Source organism: Rhincodon typus, chromosome 4 (assembly GCF_021869965.1).
Source record: "Rhincodon typus isolate 14 chromosome 4, sRhiTyp1.1, whole genome shotgun sequence".
Classification (NCBI taxonomy): Eukaryota; Metazoa; Chordata; class Chondrichthyes; order Orectolobiformes; family Rhincodontidae; genus Rhincodon; species Rhincodon typus.
In genome coordinates, this window is record NC_063335.1 from 7,552,965 (window position 1) to 7,560,635 (window position 7,671).

Genomic DNA, 7,671 nt, shown 5'->3' on the forward strand with positions numbered 1-7,671 from the left:
TTGGCTATTCGCCTTATCTACACCCCTCATGGTTTTATAAAACTCTATAAGCTCACTTCTCAACCTCCCAGGCGCTAACCCAACTCTCGTGCTCCTCCAAACCCTGGCTATTTAATCAATGAATGAAAGGAAATGAAGACATGTGTGCCCCTCCACCCCCAAGAAGGCAGCTCCCCCACCACTTTCTCCAGGGCATGAGCAGTACACGCTGGCCTTGCCAGTAACATCCACATATCCTGAAAGAACCAAAACAAAGTACATAGCACCTTTAGCGTCTGGGAGCGCCCTCAAAGCGCTTGATAGCCAATGAAATATTTTTAAGTGTGGTCACCGTTGGAATATGGAGAAACAGCCGCCAAACTCAAACAACATGCAATTATTGGGTTTTGTTTTTTTTAAACATAATGTTGGTTCAAACGACAGCCCCCAGGACAATACCAACGGTTGTCCCGAAAGTCACAGCTGGCAGCTCACGCCAGGGTCTTCGGGCGACACATGAAGCGGAAACGCACGTTCACAGCGGAAGAAGCGGAGCTACTGAAATGAAAAGTTCAGATCATTAACAGGCGGGAATGGATTTCTAAACAGTAAACAGTTGAACTACTTGTTAGTTACTCAGTATTGTTATAGGCACCTAAACTGCTAAATCAGGCAGGACGAAGGAGACAAAAGAAATCTAAAAAGACTTCTGGTGATTGCAAGGGAACATCACTAGTACAAAGAGATACCTCACCATTGATAGCTGAAATCTAGTTTGCATATAAGATACGTTGTTCTAAGAAAGAATATTTTAATCACCTGTTCGGATATGTTATCACGCACCTCTCAAACAGGCGGATCTTGAACCCGCCCCTATGCCTGATACATTTGAGGCAATTGGATTTTTTCTTCATCTTGTGAATGATAACAATAATTTGTGTCGGCAATCCACTGCTGTTCTGGGTTCATCTTGTAGATTTCATTTGGTTTTTTTTAAGTCTAAGTTAGGAGTTCAAATCTATTTGCCGATGCACGCAGACGTTTGGAAATAATAGGTTCCGAACGTGTACATTGTGGATGGAAATTTACAGGTTGTTTCTTAAGCCTTATTAGTGACACAAAGTTCCAACTGAATAATCATATCTTCAGTCTGATTAATAAACGATAAACGTGTTGTGTTGGAAGTTTGTTACGCCTTCTTTAAGATGCCTGTTGGGAATAGTCGGTAGTGAAGCAGAATCTAACAATCCTAAATGCAGAGTTAAGCCCAAATCGGAGAAATACGTTTTTAAAAAAACGCAGAAATACCATACAATTTCATTTCGAACTAGTTTAAGAAATGATCTGTTTTCCTCGGAGTAAAGAACTCACAATGAGCCGGGGTAGAAGAAAAGCCTCACGCTTTCACCTTAGAGGTAGAAACTCCGAAAGACATTCAAGTTTCTCTCGGTATTTGTGACCCGACTACCTTACCCCCCCAAAAAATGATTCGGGGGCATTTATTTAATGTTTTCCAATCGGGAGAATATTCATACTTAGATACACTTCATTTTCCGTTTTGATTTTATATCTGAACTGCACATAAATATTAAGCTTAAAAACTACATCGAAACGATCTCATGTTGCAGTAGTAAATATGTTGTCACCTTGAGGGTTTCCTGTGTTTATTTCAATAGCATTGGATACTATCAGCTATTTTGTTTTAGCGCCGGTCTTGCATCACAGGACTGTGGATTCTAATTAATGATCTTGACTTAACGTGCCTTTTTGATCCCAAATCCCTCAGGTATGAACCAGACAACGGACTTTAACATTAATTTGTACTGACAGAGCTTGGAGCTTCAGATCCGCTGCCCACCCCCACCCCCGAGTCGGAGATTTAAACACTCTCCGGCACTTCCTTTTGTTTTCCTCCCCACCCCCGCGTTCAGTAACAGCCTACGCTGTCGCTGGTGCGATTTACCGGGAGCTACTCCGACACACAGTTGATGGTGAAAGAGACAGAACATACTTGATCAGGGGCGGGAAAAAAATCAAAACAAAAACACACCTTGCGACGAGTTAAAACGGTCAAAAAGCAATACGAAGAACATTTAGGAAAATAGATGCATGTGGCTGGAATACTAAGGGAATTAGTTTCATTTCCCTCTCATTTCTCCGTCCCAGTTTTCTTATTAATCTGTTAACTGTCCCTTTACCAAACTCATCTTTTTTACCTCTCTGCTTAACTTCAAATTTTTACACGATCTTTCTTTCTATCCTCATAAATTTTGCTCGCTAACTTTAACTTGCTGTATTGCACCCACGAACTCTCGCTTTCTCCTGGTCCTAACTATTGGTTCTCAGACTGTACAATCTCCGAATTCTCCCCAGCCCCATTACCATCCCCCCCCCCCCATCCGACTGTCATGATTTCTCGCTCAGACCGAATTCGCCAGAAAGTTCCTCGCCGGCCGAATCGCCGCAGCTCAATCGGGTGAAGAGGGACGCGCCTGGGGAGGTGGGGGGAGGGTGAGGGGAAGGTGACAACAGGAGGGAGGTGGAAAGGGATGAGGATGAGAAATAAAGGGTAGGGAGGGAGCTGGTGGTGCGAGGGATAGGGAGTGAATTGGAAGATTTGGAGTGGGGATTCTGAGGGGATCAAAATACTTGTGAGGAGGGGCGGGATCAGGATGGGATTATGTGGAGGGGACAGGGAGAAGGAGGGACTGGGGTGGAGTAGGAGAAGGATCGGGATCTTGTGGCGGGGGGATTAAGGAGGGGTTACTTGCAGGGTGTTTGGGAAGGTGATGGGACGCCTGGGAAGGGGAGGAGCGCGGGTTTTTTTTTGCTCCGATGCGGGATGAAGAGGAGCCGCATGCAGGGCGAGAGGCGGGCGCTGCGTACTGACAGCTCGGCTCCCGGCCCCTCATTGGGCCACGACCAGGCAGCGCGCTGCACTCCGTCCTCGGCTTTGCTAGCTCCCGGCAAACTCTCACTTTGTTGCAGTTTTTCATTTTGTTTTCTCTCTCTCTATATATATGTGTATAAAAAAATAACAATAGTGCATTGTTTTACTTTGCAAGTGCGGAGTGTGTGGGGGAGGGGACGGGGTAGTTGCGGGGCGGGGGGGAGGTGGGTTTCGTACTCTCTCCCAAGTTGTTGAGCCCCGGAGTTGCAGGCGGGCAGCAGTGAAGGAGCGGGAGAAATATCAGCTTTCCCTCCAACTCAACTCGCAGCAGGTAAGAGCTGGGGCGGGGGGGTTTCAGACCCAGTCCCCAACGCCACCCCTTGAACCCTCACTGCTCCTTCCGGGAAAAAAAATATCCTCCCAGGTTATTCTGAAAAGTGTGGAAAGATCAATCTCTCTGTCTCGGACTGAGAGCCGCGATCCTCCTCCTCTCTCTCTCTCTCTCACTCGCTGCCAACGCTCCGAAAGTTTTTGTTGCACTCGTGGGTTTTCGGCGAGACTTCGTCAAACTTTCTCCCTCTCACAGAATCTCATCCTCTTTCTCTCCCCCCTCCCCTCCCTATCGCCTGGAGTTTGTGTTGTCTTTTGAAGAGGCCGGCAATGCTGCTTCAGCATCACCCCTGGGGGGCTGGGTGCAAACAGTTGTGTAACTTTACAAGACAGCGGCGGGGGAGAAAGAATTGAAAACTAAATAAAAACACTTTAGCTCACCGTGTGCGTGTTTGTCACAGATTTCGATCGTACCGCCAGGCTCGGGGGGTGTGGAATGATTGCAGAATGGGTTTGGTGTGTTTTCCTTTCGCGTGCAGACATTTTTTTTAATAATGGCTCCATTTGCCCAAATGAAGAGGAATTAGAGAGAGAGAGAGAGACGTCCCTTACAGTCACTCTGGGAGCACCATGTCTCTCCTTAGCGCTAAAATACATTCCGCACCGAATCGAAAAGCCTGAAAAGAGTAATGAGAAGCGGAGTTTTGCCTAATTCCCCGAGCTGTGTGTTTGTGGACCTGTGCCAGCCTGTGTGTGTATGTGTAAAACATTTTAGAACAAGTTGCTTCCAGCTGTTCTACATATCCCGTCTGCCAACAAAAGAAAATCTATGATGGGACCATTGGTTAAGTTGCCTGGATGTAAACGGCCTTTTATTTTACTACCACATCCAATAGGGAATATTCTCTATTGAATTGTACAAAGCAGAAACTAGTTGAAGCAATCAGAATAATTGGAATGATTTTGAGTAGATCTGTACTTTATAGCATGTATCCCTTTTGATCGTTTAATCCTTAGTAAGTAAGCTGTGACTGGTAGTTAAAATCCAATAAAAGTCCTCAATATTTGCAGTACGTCTTAAAACGCCTCCAAAAGCGCTATAGAGAAGAACATTACATTAAAAAGAGGGGGAAAGCGTATGCTTAGGGGTAACGCGTTTGCATATGGTGGAGTTTAACAATTGAAATTTGTCCAATTTAAAGCTCAATTCCTGAAACGGTTTGCGATTGAATTGTCTGTATTTAAAGAAAGTTAGTTGACTGTTAAATTTCGAATACACAATACGTGATTAATGAAATCCGCCAAATGGTTATGTAAATTAAAGTTGAAGTTTTAATAATTCAAGAGAGTTAGTTATTTCCCCCCATGAAGTGAAGCATATGCAGTTGCATTAATATCCCTTGGATGAGTTGCAATGGTTTTCCAAGGAGAAGAATATTCATAAAAATCTATTAATTTAGGAGTTGTCAGTTCAACATTGCTCCAGCATTTTTAATATGAGGTTCTCAACTAAATTCCCCAAGGAGGAAAAATAATAAGTGGCAGTTAGAATATTCCAGCTGTTTCCTGACTTTTTTTTAAGGTAGCGAGATTTCTGCATCCAGTTACAACAGTGATTTTATTTATTAAGTCTGCAGTCATTTTTGTCTGGGAAATGAAACTTCACTATTGGAATGTTAATGCTGTTAAAATACAGAAGATTATCTCAAAGTCTTCTTTCCTTATTTTATTTGACTGCGCTAATTCTTTATCTTTAGTATGTTTTTTTTGGATAGTTGGAGTATTTTTTGTAGTGAAATAGCTTTATTGAAATAACGTGCCTTTTAAAACCTACCATTTCACTTTTCCTATACTTGTTACAGCTGCTGATTGATCGAAGTCATGAATTTAAACGTTGTTCATTTAATACACGCAGATCCAATGAAAAATTCCAAACACCAAGAGAGTGTTCATTCACTCATTTTCAGATATATAGCTTTTAAAAAAAAACAATTTGTCTATTGTTATAGGCTTTTAGAATGTATTACTGTAGTCAGGATTTCTGATGTGGTTGTGATCTAATTATAAAATATTCAGTCCAAGAATGAATGAAAATCTTCAAGTTGTTTTTCCCCTTTCTGTGCTTTTTTTCATGCTTCTTTGAAATATTGTAGTAGACCAGGGAAGGAGCAAACCAGAATTTTACACTTTGATGACTTTGTCTTTGATATCTTGACAGCAAAAGGCTCACCATTGCTTTTATATACCACAAGCATAACATTGAGCAGCAGGCGAGTGCCTCAGTGCATTTGTGTTTAACTGCAGAAGAAAAAAAACGGTGATGGGCAGCATGGGTCCTTATCAGTTTTCTAATCCCAGATCCCAGAATATCTTGAGGGCACACCTCAGATCTAGGTAAAATCATTGTAGACTCTCCCAGTTTGCCAATATGTCATGTATTCTTAACTCCACTGATGATTTTGTGAGTTTTCAGTGCTTCCTGTTTTAAATTTCCCTTCTGAAGTTTAAGCATTTGCTGAAGGAAGCCTATTAGATATGTTCGTCTTAAAACAGCAGCAAACACACCAGATCCGGAACTTCATAGATGGCAGAGTGACTCTTAAAAAGTTAAGGTAAATAGCAAGCATTTCAGTTTTCTATACAAGTGTAACCCTCGTGGAAGTCTTCAAATTGCTTTCAGACATTAAATGCCACAGTGCATTGTATGCTATCTCCTAATATTTTTAATGTTAAACTTGCATACCTTGTACAATAGCCAAGTTTAGAATTGGTTTTAGTATATGTGCGTTTGGCAAACTTGAGCAATTTCTGTGTTAGTCAGTTTGCAAGTAGAAGCATTGATGGATTACATACACATCCATACATTGACCCAATATATAACTCTTCTTATTTGTAGAGTTAACTAGTTCTGCATTAAAAGTGACTGGTTCCAGTGGTAAAGGAGAGGTATAGTTCAGTTCACATTTAATAACTTAACCAGTGACTTCCAAATTAGCTATTTATCTACATCTATCAATTCTGCCAGACTCTGATACAGAAAGTGTGGTATGTTAAACTATTTTTATAATGCAAATTATGCAGAGAGTCATGCTGAGTATCATTGCTGTTCAGCAGTCAGTAAAAATTAATAAGAATGTCAGTTTCCTTGCTATAGTAGGCAGTTATGAAGTATAATACACACATTAATAAGGTTTTACACAGAGTTAATGTTTCAGCCATGCTATTATATGATCTATTAAATGTATATTCCTAATGCAACAAAAAGACAGACTATCACTTATCGCAGAAAAGACCAATTAGTTTGCAATTGTGAGCATGCTGCTAAATTTTCTAGAACACCATTATTAATCTGCAGGGCATTAGTGTAAATTATTCTGTGAAATTCTCTTTTTTTTCCTGTGTCCAGTTTCTTTGGAGCGTGTAAGAATAAAAAATGCATTTCACTCCCTGAGACTTGTATTTTTGTATTTGGCTACTATTGTTCTTTCAAACTTAAAAACTGTTAGAATTTCAAAGGGGATAATTTAAAAAAAATACTGGGCCTGATTTTAACTCACTCAAAACCTATTCACTTACAGATTTAAAATTAGGCCCACATTGTTCTGAATGTGACTATGCAAATTTCTGCATCCAGGAACATTGAGCTTTTGTTTGTTTTGCAAAATCTTGTTAAAAAGGCACAAGGTAAAAACAAGCTCACTACTTTAGGAACTAAATGCTTTTCCCCGCCAACATTTGTCACTCTACTCAGTTATGATTGATTTGAGATTCTTCAAATGCTTACTATAAGCCTTTTCAAAAACCCCTCAAACATATTGGATTCTATCTTTTTTTTCATAAATTACGTTTAGGTGACACAGCTTGAGCCTCAATTTTGCTGACTTTACTAACTAGCGTTGCAACTCTATTATTGGCTGTATATACAATGATTGGTTAGAATATTATACTGATACTGCATCAGACAGAATTTGCACTTCATTTAAAAAGGTTATGAGTGTTTCACTGTAACATTGTATTTCAGTTTTGAAAAGTCCTCAGGAATGTAAATGTGATCAGGTATTCTATTCAGTCTTACATATAACATGACTCACTGACTGCTGAAAGATGAGACAGTAAAAATAAATAATTGGTATCTTTGTTTGAGCATTATTGAGCACATTGCAATATAGACTGTTAACCAGAAACTCAATTTAAAAAAAAACACTTTCTGCCTTCGACAATTTAGATGTTTAGTTGCAATTGACGTGCCTTAATGCATCTTGTAGAGGTGTTTAGGTTTTTTTCATTGTGATAGTATGACCAACGTAGGTACTGAATCAGTAAAAATGTGAGAAGTATGGTATATGCTTCTGTGATCTGAAGTGCTGAAAAGCTGTTTTCTGATAAATGTCCAATTTTACTGTAGATATTTGTGTATAATTAGAGGTAGCCTTAAGAGGCAAGAAAGCCCCCTAGATACTCTGAGACAACAA

At 40.4% G+C, this 7,671-nt stretch overlaps 1 protein-coding gene across 2 annotated transcripts in view; it reads left to right on the forward strand.

Annotated features, from left to right (window-relative positions):
* Positions 1–3,097: 3,097 nt before the first annotated feature.
* The window catches only part of LOC109923305 (transcriptional activator GLI3-like), a 355,583-nt gene continuing 351,009 nt past the window's right edge, over positions 3,098–7,671 (forward strand). For both annotated transcript variants that reach the window (XM_048596316.1, XM_020523345.2), the window contains exon 1: positions 3,098–3,200. The gene's annotated coding sequence lies outside the window, so the exon portion shown is untranslated. The remainder of the gene's footprint in view (positions 3,201–7,671) is intronic.